At 39.4% G+C, this 14,366-nt stretch overlaps 1 long non-coding RNA gene across 10 annotated transcripts in view; it reads right to left on the minus strand.

The window, feature by feature from the left end:
* Positions 1–14,245, minus strand: part of LOC101675448 — a 44,685-nt gene extending 30,440 nt beyond the window's left edge. For 3 of the 10 annotated variants that reach the window (XR_001181362.2, XR_006603203.1, XR_006603204.1), the window contains exons 1-6: positions 14,191–14,244; positions 13,637–13,684; positions 12,952–13,186; positions 7,801–7,992; positions 4,951–5,008; positions 908–997 (exon numbers count right to left, since the gene is read on the minus strand). This is a non-coding gene — a long non-coding RNA (uncharacterized LOC101675448). The other 7 variants (XR_001181365.2, XR_001181366.2, XR_001181367.2 and 4 more) reach the window with 7 other exon arrangements.
* Between the last annotated feature and the right edge of the window lie 121 nt (positions 14,246–14,366).

Consider the following 14,366-nt stretch of genomic DNA (forward strand, 5'->3'; position numbering starts at 1 on the left):
TGATAGTTTCCATTTATTGGGCCTCATTATTTGACAAAATTATCTTCTACACATTCCAAGGGGATTATCTGATCCTATAATTGCAGTAACACAAAGTATGACAAAACAAAGGAAGAGAGATTCTTCCTAGTTTGCTAGGTGCACATCTGGTAAGAGGGTAGAATTGAACTTTCATATCAGGCGGTTTGACATCAGCTCCCATTTTTAACCACTGTTTTATATTGATTTTCAGTAGTTGGTTGAGCCACCTAGTATTTCTTTACATAAAGTAGTTTTGTTATTGGTCATAGTGTCGGCTCACAAGACTCCAAGAAGGGAAGCTACTGTCACCTCCGATTCCTGGAATGTGATTGTATCTCAATAGATTTTCAATCTGGTTTAGATCCTGTCAAACATCCAGTGAAAGAAAGTGACGTTGAGTGCATCTACTTTTATACCTGCTCCCACCAGCTCAGTCCGAAATATCCCTTCCATAATTATACATAAGTCTTTCTTGCAAAACATGCAAATGCCCAAATAACCTTAGTGGAGTTTCATTTTCCATGGCCGTTCCCTTCTAGCCATAATAGGCCAGCTGGCAAATATCTCCAAAACATAGTTAAAAATATATATTTTTTTTATCTGTAATAGAAATGTCACTTGTCCTAGTATCCCCTTAAGCAGCAGGAGGTGGGGAGTGAGAGTGAGAGAGAGATCTATTTTGTGATTCTGCTTTTAAAATGCATGGCACTTTGTCCCTTTCAAACAAATGTTTCAATCTTTGAGGAGTTTTGGGTCCTGCGCCCAAGTTTTTTTTTTTTTTTTTTTTTTAATCACTTTCAAGTTTCTCTATATTCTTGGCTTATTTGGAATTCAGAGTCCTATTTTTAAAAAATAAAGGAAAAGAAAGAGAAATGGGCTTTCTTACCCTGATTTTTTCTGGAAGGTCAAAGGCCATTCCTTTCATCAATTCATGTAGCTCTGCAGGAACCCAGAGGAGCAGCCATGAAACCCAGCTCTGTCAGGGCATACAACCGTGGAAAGGAAAGGTTTGCTGACTTAATGAAAGCTCTGGAGCGGGAGCAAACTAGGAAGAACTGTTCCCATGTTCTCCGTGTCAATCCGCTGTGTCAGCTCAGTCTTGAAACTGAGGACCGAGAAAATCTTTGACTCTAAAGAACAACCGAATGAGCGAGACCGAGGGACCAAAGGGATTTAGACTTCTGTACAGTCCCTGTAGTATGTTACTGCCTTAACTGCTTTGTCCCCTGGCCGCTGCAGCAGTCTCCTGTGTCCTTCCCCTTGGTCCAATTCACACTGATGTTTTCTTAAGTAAGCCTTCCCTTGACCATCCCCTCTCACTGAATAGTCACTCCTCACCCTCCATATTTCAGCTCACTCACTTCTTTATGCTATTTTTCACCACCTCCTCTGAGTCATTTACTATCCTAGACACAGTGGATAGAACCGGGAGCAGAAACAAGGGGAAAAAAAGCCAGTATGCAAATAAGCAAGCACATACATAGGATTTCCAGGGTTCATGAGTGCTGTGAAGAAAAACGAAGCATGATAAGGCCACAAACAAGAACCAGACAGGAGGTTGCTGTGTTGCTTCGGCTGTTCAGGAAAGGTTTCTTGAGTGTGGTGACAAAGGAGCTGAGATCTGCAGAATGTGAGGCTGAGACAGGCCAGTATTTGAGAGAAAAGCATTCTAGGCAAAGGTAACAGCAATCACAAAGACACTTGGGTAAGAGGAGGTGAGAACGGCAAGAAAGAGAATGTGGCTGGAGGGGAGGACTTGGTGGAGGGATGTATGTGACTGATCGGTCAGAGCAGTAGTTGGGGCTAGATTATAAAGAGGTCTGCGGGCTGTGATATGGGTTTGGGATTTTATTCTAACGGAGATGGGAAGCCAGTGATGATTTTTTGAGGGGAGATGTGATATGATGTGACCTTTGGTTTAAGGAGAGAGACACCATGGGGCAAACAGGCTGACCATGCATGGGTCCTCATGGAGTGACCATGCTAGATGCACCATCTGTGTGACAGTCGTGTGATATGTCAGGTGAGAGAGGCAATGGAATCCAGAGTAGTAGAGGTGGAGCTATTATGAACGGACTGCATTTTGTGATACATTGGGAGGTTAGTCTCTGCATTAATCACAGTTTTCATGTGGGGTGAGAAAAAGGAGAGAAGTAAGAGGACTTTGGAGTTTTGGGTCTGAGAAAATTAAGAATAAAAAGCTGAAATTGCCATTTACTGAAAGAAGATTATCAGCAGAAATGATTTTGGATTAAATATCAAAATTTTGTTTTTGGAACTATTAAGTTTGAAATGCCTATATCAAAGGGAGAACATCCCCTTGGTTCCTCTTACTGCTGAATAAGGTTATGTAAAGACAAGCGTGGAGAAAGTGTTACGTCCTCAAGACGTTCCAATCAGTCTTCTCTAGGAGTTTCCAAACCTGGCTGCTCACAAGACACAGAAGATAGGTTTCTATTTCTTTGTCAACAGTATGTCTCTACTTATGGAATCACTTTTGACAAAATTTGTTTCAGCAGCCCCATGACCACAACAAGCATGGTGCTTCTCTAGTAGGATTCCAGAGACTTGGCATACAGTTTTCATGACCAAGATCTATTACAACAATGCAGTAAGAATACACAACTGTGTCAGTAAGGAAAAAAGATATCTCAAGCGGTATCTAATATGTGTCTAGATTCACATGCAGGCTTCTCTAGTAGGATTCCAGAGACTTGGCATACAGTTTTCATGACCAAGATCTATTACAACAATGCAGTAAGAATACACAACTGTGTCAGTAAGGAAAAAAGATATCTCAAGCGGTATCTAATATGTGTCTAGATTCACATGCAGGCTTTGGCTCTCCCTAAAAAGTTCACAAAGAACACATTCTCTCTCCACTCTTGAAAAGCAGTAGGAAATGCATACACTGTTCTTCTGCTCAGATACCCCCAGTGGAAACTCAGAGGCCAGGATTTTCATTAGGAACTGGTTATGTTGGCATGATGGCTGGCCATAACTATCAAGCTCCAGACCCCATGCTTGATGTGACAGGCAGGCAAAGTGTTTTTATCACATAGAGAACTTGACATGATCCAAGTATCCAGACACCAGGCAAGGGCTAACATGCACACAGACCTTTCCAAAGATTAGGCATGCTGTATTAATTCTTTCCTGCCTAATTATAGATTTCAGGACAGGAACACTAGCATAGATTCAGATATCACAAGCTATGGAGTGAGACTTAGCTGTCGGTTTTTAAAAGATTTATAGCTAAGTCTGATGATCACCCAGGTTTGAGAACCATCACTTGTAGTTCAACAATAGGAAGCTACTTTTCCAGTAAACACACAGTCAGGCATGGAAGGGGACAACGGAGACCCCCTCTTTCAATAAATAACTGAAGTTTTAGGTAAATTCACTCACCACTCTTTCCTCATCTGTAAATGAATGGGGGTGGATTTAAAGGATTCCCCAAAGCCCCATCAGCTCTAATAGTTCTCTGGTATAGATGAGAGAAAGCAGTTGAAATGGAAAGATACAAGCATCTTGCCCAATGCCCTTCCTTACTCCCTCTCTTCACCTTCTTTGAAATCCAGAGGGATGCCTGAGCTGAGACATATGGTAAGATCAAGAGATGCAAAGACTGCCTTTAACAGATTTCCTCTCTACATTAATGTCATAAGTGACAAGACAATGGCATAGGAGAAGAAGGAAATGTACATAGTGTGTGAGAATGAAAGAAAGAAATTAAAACTTGAAGAGCCAGAAGGGCACCTTGGGGAATTTTAAAGACAAGTCTACCCTAAGACAACTCTACTGATAAATCTAGATCCCCAACAGGGGGTGGGGGTGTTCTTTAGCATATTTTCTATCTGAAATCTTTCACGGGCTTCATGAGAAAACTGTGCATGCATGTTACCTGCTATAACCAAGAAAAAATGAGAGACTCAAGTTTGTAACTCTGCCATAGAATTGAGAGATCTTGATGGCAAACTTCTTCGTTTATATTGAGGGTCTACAGAGGGGTTGAGTGGTTGTAAGTGCTCCATTAAGGTATAGATTGGGACTAATAAAAGGATTAACACCTGACATGTATTAAACCCCTTTTAATAGAGCAGATCAATACTACTACTACTACTAATAATAATAATGATGATGATGGCAGGTTCTCTTAAAAAGTCTCAAGTTTAAAGAAAAACACCCCTCTCTCATTTATCTTCTCTCTAGTAGCTCAGATTCCTTCTGTCTCCTGAACTGCATCCATATACAATCATATATTAGTATCCCATCAAAATAAACATGATATCATCTCAAATTTTTCACTTTCTATTCACTACAAACCTACTATAAAATGAGATTTCTCCCCAAGTGTGTCCATGAATGCTGCTCTCATCAAGTATATCAACAACCTCCCCGTCGCTTGATCCTGCCGTTTTCATCTCCCTCAGGTTTCTGACCACATCGACAGAGTTCACCGTTATTCCCTCCAGCTTCTGTGATACTGTACTGACCCAATTTTTCTCTACAACTCATGGAAAATCCTCTAGCTATACGTGTGTGTGTGTGTGTGTGTGCACGCGTGTGAGCACACTTGTGTATAGAGAGTAGGGACAATATGCACAAGAGTGAATAAAACTTGAACTCAATGAATTTTTACATACACACACACATGTGTAACTACCATCCTGATAGGGATATAACATATTTTCAGCAGGTCGCCTCCCGCTACCTCCCAGGCAACACACTCCCGCTCCAAGAATTCAGAGCTGTTCTGACTTCTGTAAACAGACATTGCAGGGCTCCCAGTAGCAGCAGGAGGTAGTAAGCCCGCTGACAAGCAGTTTGCATACGTCCCTGTGAGAAAATTTATTTTCTTTTAATATCCCATTGGACAAATTAGGTAACACGGGCAAGCCTAGGTTAAGAGTAGAGCAAGAGACTCACCTTCTTGTTGAGAGGAGCTGCAACGTCATGGTCATTACAAAAGGATGTCCCTGCTATGCTAAATACAGAGAGGGAGGGAGAGAAAAAGAGAGTGAGAGAGTGAGAAATTTGTCCATATGTCCTCTCCCCATCTCCCACCTCTCCAACTCTGAGTCAAATGACATCATGACAGGGGAAAAGCCTACTGCCTTCCCATCCGTCTCTAGAACCAAGTCCTCAGTAACCTAGATGTTAATAAATATTGTGTTAAAGGAATTAATGACTAATGGTTGATAGTTTTTTAGGTCCATGTTTTATAACTTCCTCTTGATGTGTAGAGAATGGCCCTAGAACATGAGCGCTGCAGATTTGCAGGACAAATCCAGAGTAGGGATACAGTTTACCAAAATGGGTGGATATTACGGATCGTGCTGCCATGACAGCCTCTTCCTATAGCCCCATGTTCCAAGTCAAGGAAAAATCTGTAATTTTTGATGTTGCTGTTCTTTCAGAACCTCTGCTTCTGTTTGGTTTTCTTGTTAGTTTTCTGCCAGATGAATTGTTTATTGTCCCTTCTGCTTTCAATTACGTTCAGTAATAAGGCTAATGATAATAACAGCTAATATTTGTTGAGTGCTTAGAATGTGGCAGGCACTATGATACACATCTTTAATTATTACATTTCATTCTCAAAATATTTTTATGTAGTAATATTTTTATTTCCATTTCAGAAGCTAGGATCCTTACCGTCAGAGAATGAAGCAACATTCCAAGGTATCGAAGAAAATGTGGTAGGCCTCAGACACAAGACTATCTGATTCCAAGCTCATCATCTTGAGCAACATATCATTCTGGCTCTCGTGGATATATTTGTTTAGAATTTTTAGAGTTAAACATTTAGTAGAATTTACCAACATGAATAGATTCTTCGGATTGTACATAACTTTAAATGTCATCTGGTTCAAAATCCAAAGTTTGAAACACTTGGTAAGCACCCACCTGGTTATTTTTGTAATCCCTCCAGTAATAAGGTAGCTAATGGCTTTATTAGAAAGCCTATGACTTTCTAAGGTACAAAATGTATTTCATGATCATAACGAAGTTGAAACCCAACAGATTATCCTGAATTCTTAGGTATGCTAATATTATAATCTACCATCTCACTGCCTGTAAATTGGTAGCAATCAAACAAGGGAACCTGGTAGAGATTAGGTTGACCGGGCTCTCATTTTATCGTTGGCAAAGCTGGATGGGAATTGTTTATGGCTTCCTACCTCAGACCTCGTTTTAAATTGAAATGCTAGATCAGAAATGGGGAGACTGGAATGGGAGATTTATTTCATTGGGAGGAGGGAAAAAGAGCAAAGGTTCGGGGCCTGTCAAGCTCCGTAATGGGAGGCAAATACTCAACATTTAAGAGAAAAAGAAATATTCAGATGAGCCCCCAGGCCAGTATGTTAGGTCAGGATCCATGCCTTCCCATGGGAGAGAATCCAACTGCTGTCAGATTCTCCCTGAGTATCTATGATCAGATTAGGAAATTCCTCTTACAGAAGGGACAGGGAGGGAAGGAATTGGCAAACTGAAACACAAGTACTCACTCAGAAATGCCAAATTTGGAATGCATATGTGTGTATGCGCACATGTTTGTGGATCAAGGCAACTGAACTAAAAATCTCCTCAGGGAATCCTGGGGAAGTGAGAAGTGCCCCTCCCCCACCCAACAGTACTCCTGCATCATCCAGTAGAAAGGAGCACGGTTCCTCTTTCTTAACAAAGCTGAAGTAAATGGTGGTGACTATAGGGGAAATGAGGGGTGTTATTTAGATAAATTATCTTTCAGATCTGTTTCACAGAATGTTTTCCCTGTAGTTTGTTCCTTAAGAAAAGGGTTTATTTTCCTCCTCCCCTCCTTTGGGCCTAGAACTGGGGAATGCAGTTATCCTCCTGTCTGGAAATCTATAAAACCCATTAGTCTATTAAAGGGTATGGAAAGTACAACAGTCAAAACAAAGCAAAGAGCCATTAAATATAACTATCAATCCCTCATTTCCCCCATATAACATTTTTTTTAATTTTTTAATTTTTTTAATTAAATTATTTAATTTATTTTCAGAAAAACAGTATTATTTTTTCACCAAACCCAGTGCTCCATGCAATCTGTTCCCTCTATAATACCCACCACCTGGTACCCCAACCTCCCAACCCCCGCCACTTCAAACCCCACAGATTGTTTTTCAGAGTCCATATAACATTTTTTATTAGTCCGTAGAACTAGTATCTGAGAAAACAGAGGTCACCACTTAACCATCGTTCAAGTTGTACACTGCACAAATCCTGAGGATCACTTTTACCTTATTGTTCTCCTAGCTTTGTGTAGTTATTATTTCAATTTCCCGGCAGATGGCAATAAAGTTTCTTAAGGAAGGGATGTCTTTTCTTTTCTTTCTTTCTTCCTTTTTTTTTTTCTTCATTTTCCAATTCACCTGAATTCACCCTTTACTGAAGCTAGAAGGATATCCTTATGCATCTCAGAGCTATGCTTTTCACTGGCACTGAAAGAAATTGTGTGATCCAAGACATGGTTCCTTTAAGGTAGTAAGCTGAGTTGTACTCCTTCAGGGTTTTTAAATAACATAAAATTGGTGTTCCAGGAAACATTAAATTCAATTTACCTCAAATATCCAATACCTTCAACTGGAGACTTTTTTTTTTTTTTCTTTTTGCCTTCTTCAGAACCTAATAAAACTAGTCAGCAAACAAATGGGTTTCCTCTCTGACCTGGGACAATGTGCCACATGAAACCACAGAGTTCTTTGCCCCAAGGCAGTAGCATTAGTAGACTTCATTAGTTAAAGGGATTCTGGTTACCTGTGGATTTGTAGGAGTCCCCTGCAACAGTGATTAGCCAATGAGCTGGCAGCCAGAGTGTCTTCCTTCCAATTTGGCTTTTGTGACACCCGTGATTTTGGCATATGAATGGCTGTCTACTCCCATTTCCTCGTATGGGAAATTGAGGTGATCATGTCTGCCATTCTCACCTTTTGAAACTGTGGAGCGGAACTACACTCAATTGATTAAAAAAAAAAAAAAAAAAAGAAAGAAAAGACGTTATAAACCATAATGTAATATATAAAATATAAAGGATTCTAAAATTTCCATTTTCTCCTTAAGGCAAAGGTCACGAGCTGTAGTCTTTAAAGGACCAGTTAAGTAGTTCTATCAGCTATGAAGCTATTGGCTCTCCACTTCTAACACAGGCCTCTTTTTTTTTTTCCTTTTTTTTTTTTTCTGTTTCTTAATTCTTTATTACGGTGGAGTTAAGAAAGCTATTTCTTTTTTTTCCCCCCTAAAAAAATATATTTTTTTATTTCTTTTCAGCATAACAATATTCATTGTTTTTTGCACCACACCCAGTACTCCATGCAATCCGCGCCCTCTCTAATACCCACCACCTGGTTCCCCCAACCTCCCACCCCCGGCCCCTTCAAAACCCTCAGATTGTATTTCAGAGTCCATAGTCTCTCATGGTTCACCTCCCTTTCCAATTTCCGTTAACACAGGCCTCTTTATATTATTTTGTACGTCAGCTTATGCAAACCTCCTGGCTTAGCAAACTACTAGAAGCTGCCTCCAGAGGGCGCTGGAGAGAGCCTAGGGGCTAGAGGAGGGACGAAGAACTTGCTCCTTGCAGTCCTGCTAGGATTTCAGTGCCTGCGTTTGTTCTGTTTCTACTTTGCATTTCTTTGTCTATCACTGTGGGCATCACATTTTACCACCCCCATAAAAGCAGTCCTTTCCAGAACGAGCAGTTCATCCTCGTGTGCCAACTGTCCAGCCTTCACAGATTAAGCTTTATTGTGCCTTTTCCAAGACCTACACGGCAACCAGTGTCCTTTTCTGCAAACGCCCAGGGTGACCCTCAGGGTTCCTTCTCGGGGGCTTATTTTGCTCTTGAGGGGCTCTCCCAAGACCTGTGCATTTTAATAGGTACAATCACTTGCCTGTTTTTCTCCGAACCCCTGAGGCAGCAGCAATGGCTTCCTGCAGCTAGCTGCGTGGGTTCCCTCGCCTCACTGGCTCCTGACTAATACAGAAGCAGAAACGAAGCGGACTTGGGATAATTGTTTTTCTTACACATTTACTCTCGATTTGCATAGTAAACATATAATAGTCTCCACTTCTACAGATTTATGTGTTCTCTTTCCTCTCTTCCTTTTTCTTTTTATTGAAGCATGTAATGCTCTTGCACTGGTTTAATTTACACGTGTCTGCTAAACGTGTGTGTCCAATGAATATTTCACTTTTCCATTAATGTTATTGGAAAAATTTGAGGACCATTACAACAAAAAAAAGGCAACTCTCGCTGGAACGCAGTATTGAGGAGAAATAGGGAGTGATGGGGACAGTGACAAAACAGGGAGGACATACAGAAGTGGAGAATTGATTTGTTTGCCGATGATTACAAGGGAGGCATGTGAGCTCAGCACCACTAGATCCTCCAATGCTTCGCGAGACAACAGAAATCCAGAGTTTGGTGTTCTCAATGTAATGCTCACAACTTACGGAAAAGAACATTAAATATTGCGCTGGCTAACACTGGATGGCACAAACAATAGCCATCCGTGGGACAGAGCTGGTCTAGGAGATGTCAAAGTTGCTTTCCGGCAACCGCTACTGTTTCTGTAAGCCAAATTTTCATGCATATACTCATACTCTTGGAAAATTACTTTGCAACGGAAGGAGAACGTACCCCCTGCAGCCATGAAGAAAAGCCCAGTTATTAATGGAAGTCTTTGACCACATAATCATGATTTTAGAAAGTCCTATTAAGAAGTAAGTGCTCTTTATTACTGAAACAATTTAGGAAAAAGTTGATGTTGAAAGGTTTTGAGGAATAGAGGCTCACTTGGAAAGAAAATCCTCTAAATTACCTTTTAAAACCACTTGAATATAATTGACATTTCTATCCAAAATAGAAACCTCAATATAGTAATAGCAAGTTCCAGACCCATGAATGGTATTAGCAGTTCTTTGTACAGAACAACTGCTGTTCACTAGGGGAACTCTGAAAAGTTTTGGAAAATGTTGATTGTGGGTTATCATCTTTCAGTAGCATATGATTTTGGAACTTTTTAATGGTAGATAATTGGGCCAAATTTGTAGTTTGAGATATTCTTGCACATGCTGGTGGACTGAACATAGTATTTACAGTGGGAAGATTCCAGTTTTAGTTTACAATCAGTTAATTTGCCAATGAATCATTCATTTAATGGGACTAGCTGTTTGTTGATTAAGAAGCTGTGAAGAAAGATTGTCTACTTTCTTTTCACTTTCGCTCAACCCGTTTAAATTACCTTTATCCTTCCTATCTTATCCTATTTCCAGCCACCAGAGTGTTACTGAATTTTCACTTCCCACCTACCTAGATAACATTTTTGAAGACTTTATTTTTTTTAGAGCAGTTTTAGGCTCATGGCAAAAAGATAGAAATCTCCCAGAGACTGATGAATATATGTTGACATGTGATCATAACCCATAACCCAAAGTCCATAGTTTATAGTTGACTCTTGGTATTGTATATCCTGTGGGTTTAGATAAATGTACAATGACATATAACCATCATTACAGCATCATACAGAGTATTTTCACTGCCCTAAAATATCCTCTGTACTCTACCTAGTCATCTCCCCCCTTCACTCTAACCCCCTGGCATCTACTGATCTTTCTACTATCTCTATAGTTTTGCTTGGGAGCTCATTTCTTTGTAGCGCTGAAAAATATTCTATTGTCTGAATGTGTCCCAGTATTATTTATCCATTCACCTACTGAAGGGCATCTCAGTTGCTTCCAAGCTTGGGCAATTATGAATAGAGCTGCTATAAATATCCATGTGCAGGTTTTTGTACTGACACAAGTTTTCCACTACTTTGGTAAAATACCAATGAGTGTGATTACTGAATCATAGAATACTACATTCAGTTTTGTAAGAAATGCCCAAACTCTTTCCCAAACTGTCTGAACCATTTGGAATTCCCCCCAACCATGAGTGAGAGTTCCTATTGATCTATATCCTTGCCCAGTATTTGATGTTGTTGCTATTCTGGATTTGGGGCATTCTAATATGTATGCCATGAAACCTCCTTGTGTTACTTACTTTTATTTCCCCCATGACCTATGCCTTGAGGAGAAGCAACCTGATAGGCTTTGTTTTGTTTTGGTTTGGTTTGGTTTTTCTGGGCCATTTTTGTGTATATCTTCTTTGAGGAAGAGTCTGTTAAGATCTTTGGCTCATTTTTTAATCTGGTTGTTTGTTTCCTTATTGAGTTTTAAAATTTCTTTACTTATTTTGTCTAACAGTCTTTGTCAGATAAGTCTTTTGAAAATAATTTCTCCTAGTCTGTGGTTTATTTTCTTATTCTCTTTATTCTCTTCTGGGGAACAGATTTTTTTTTTTTTTCATGGATCATGCCTTTAGTGTCATACCTAGAAAGTTATCACTCTACCCAATATCATCCATATTTTCTTCTATGCATTATATTATAGGACTTTAATAATTTTGCATTTTATATTTTTGTCTGTGTCTCATTTTGATTTAATTTTTATGAGGAATGTGAGGTCTGTGTCCAGGTTCTTGCGTTTTTTTGCATGTCAGACATCCATTTCTTTTCAGAACCATTTTGTTGAAAAGACTTTGTTTGCAGGGCACTGGGTGGCTCAGTGGGTTAAGCCTTTGTCTTCGGCTCAGGTCATGATCTCAGGGTTCTGGGATTGGGTTCTGCATCACATCAGGTTTTCTGCTCAGCAGGGAGCCTGCTCCCACCCGCCTCCACCACCGCCTGTCTCTCTGCCTACTTGTGATCTCTCTCTCTCTCTCTCTGTCAAGTAAATAAATAAAATCTTAAAAAAAAAAAAAAAAGACTTTGTTTGCTCTGTCATTTTGTCTTTGTTCCTTTGTCAAAGATCAGTTGAGTATATTTGGGTCTATTCTGGACTCCCAATTCTGTTGAATTATTTCATTTGTGTGTCACAAACAGGACATTGTAACTTCATAGTTAAGTCTTGACATCAGGTCGTGTCAGCCCTTCAACATTTTCTTCTCCTTTAATATTGGGTTGTCTAGTTTGCTTCTTTTATCTCTCCATGTGATCTATAAACTTTTAAATATTCTCCTATTGATTTCTTTTTTAAAATGTTTTGTTTTTCTTCTTCCCCTGTTAAGCTGTTTGTATAGCTGCCCTCCATGATTCCATAGTTTTTCTTCTAAGAATACTTCAAGTGAGACTCTCCTACTACCTCTCCTTAACTTATTAACTATTGTATATGCAAGGTTTAATATTCAGCCCTTTTCATTCTTTCCCCATATCCTCATCCTGAGCAATTTTATCTACACTCTTTGCTTGAATTATAGTTTATGTTATGATAGATCCTACGGTGCAGATTTGGTTCCAACCTCTTTCTTGATTTCACACAAACCATACCACATGATTTTTGAGCCTCCCCAGCTGGCTTTACAGGACTCCCCATCCCAACATTACCACAACAGATGATTTATCTTTCCCCCTCTTTTCCATCAGCTTCTATCATCTCTCTTGGAATTAAAACCATTAAGCCTGGGCATTCACTCTCTCGCTTATCTCTCAAGCCAATGAGTCAGGACACCTCCTCTTTTCTTGCCGTGTAGGATTTTTAAAGTCTCTTTAACTTCTCCTCGTTTTCACAACAGCTATCCTCTCAGTCAAGAACCTAAATTCCTCTTGTCTGTGCTTCTACTACAAGCTGTGAAAAAACCATTCGGGTACTTGTCATGCCGTAAATCAACTCCTCGTCCACTTGTGGACAGAAATTTTACCACAGCATAATTACAATCTACTTTTCTGCCTAAAAAAACACACATTAGCTTAGTTTTTATAAATACTTTGTCCTCTGGCTGTGATTGACTCTGCAGCTTTCTTTCTGTGTTCCCCTTGGGCCCTTTACCCCTGTGTCCATATAGGATCATTTTCTTTTCATCGAACTTACCTTGATCTTGATCTTGATCTTTGCAGGCCATTCTCAACCTCTTTCCTTTTGTTATGTATTCAGTATTCTTGTCTAACCATCTTTCCTTTTATTCAGTGTTGAATTTATCTATTTGCTTGCTGGTGTCTCTAGTTAGACAAAGGAAGATATAAAGACCATGACCTACATATCAAATCCAATTAGTTAGTAGATGTATGAAGCTCTGCGTTGACAAGATTTCTGAAGGCTGGTTGAACTAAGGAAAAAATGACATGATTGATATTATTGTCTGCTCCAGAGAAGATACCAACTGACACATGTTTGTATTCCTTGCACTAGAAGGCATCACATTTATCTAAATATTATTGAATATTATTGGATCATATTTATCTGAGCACCTGTTATATGTAAGGCACTATGTTAAGACCAATTTGTCTATAATTTTACTCTTCTAATCATTGTTTGTGGAACAGAATCCTTAAATGAGGAGAAATAAACTGCTAAGTTGTATTTTTATATAAGGACACATAGTACATGGCAAAGGCAGGATTAACCTTATGTCCTCTGACTCAAATACCTGCATGTGTTTGAGAAACCCATGCTACACCCAATGTTCATTAAAGTCAATAGATTGGTGGAAGGATTTGATATACTCCTGGTCCTGTGCCAGATATTGTTAGAATAAGGATACAAAAGAAGATCTTACCCTTGCCTTCTTTGAGTCCACATGAATGTGACAGAGAATATGGAGTAGCTGACAGAAAAATTAAGACTAGACATTATTCTGCATCTCTACTTGTTTGGGAAAAGCAAATGAGAGAAAGAAAGAAGAGTCATTTTATAATTGCAAGGCTATAATGGTGGTAGTGTAAATGGAGATGCTATGAAATCTCCCATGGGGAGTCAAGTACTCCTTATTAAGATGAATTTTATTCTTTTTTAGAAAAACAGATTACCTTATGTCCATTAGGTGTTGCTATTTTAGGCATCCTTTAGCTATCTTGAGGGAAGTTAGAATGGATGATGCTCTTATTATTGGAGCTACAATTAGGTGGTGAGAATCTCCCCTTTCTCAAGAACAAAAGGCCATATAAAGTACTGGAAAGAACCTTGATTCCATCCATGCATGGAAATTTTCATCCTACCACTTAGTAATTTTATAATTTTTTGTAAGTAACATATTTGTTCTACATCATCCATAAAATGAGGATAAGACCTACTTAACGGGATTTTGTGCTAATGAAGTGAAATAATGCTTACAAAACTCTTGATATGAGGGAGGTGGTATGCAGTGGGAAGTGTGATGGTGACAGCCATGATGCCTATGGTGTTAATGACAACAATGACAATGGGATGATGATGACATCACAGGGGACTTTGGTTATGATGCAGAGCCAGGATCTCCCAGCTCTGTATTCCAGATCTAGTACCTGAGT

This window comes from Mustela putorius, unplaced genomic scaffold, assembly GCF_011764305.1.
Source record: "Mustela putorius furo isolate JIRA1106 unplaced genomic scaffold, ASM1176430v1.1 tig00003909_pilon_pilon_pilon, whole genome shotgun sequence".
NCBI classification, from domain to species: Eukaryota; Metazoa; Chordata; class Mammalia; order Carnivora; family Mustelidae; genus Mustela; species Mustela putorius.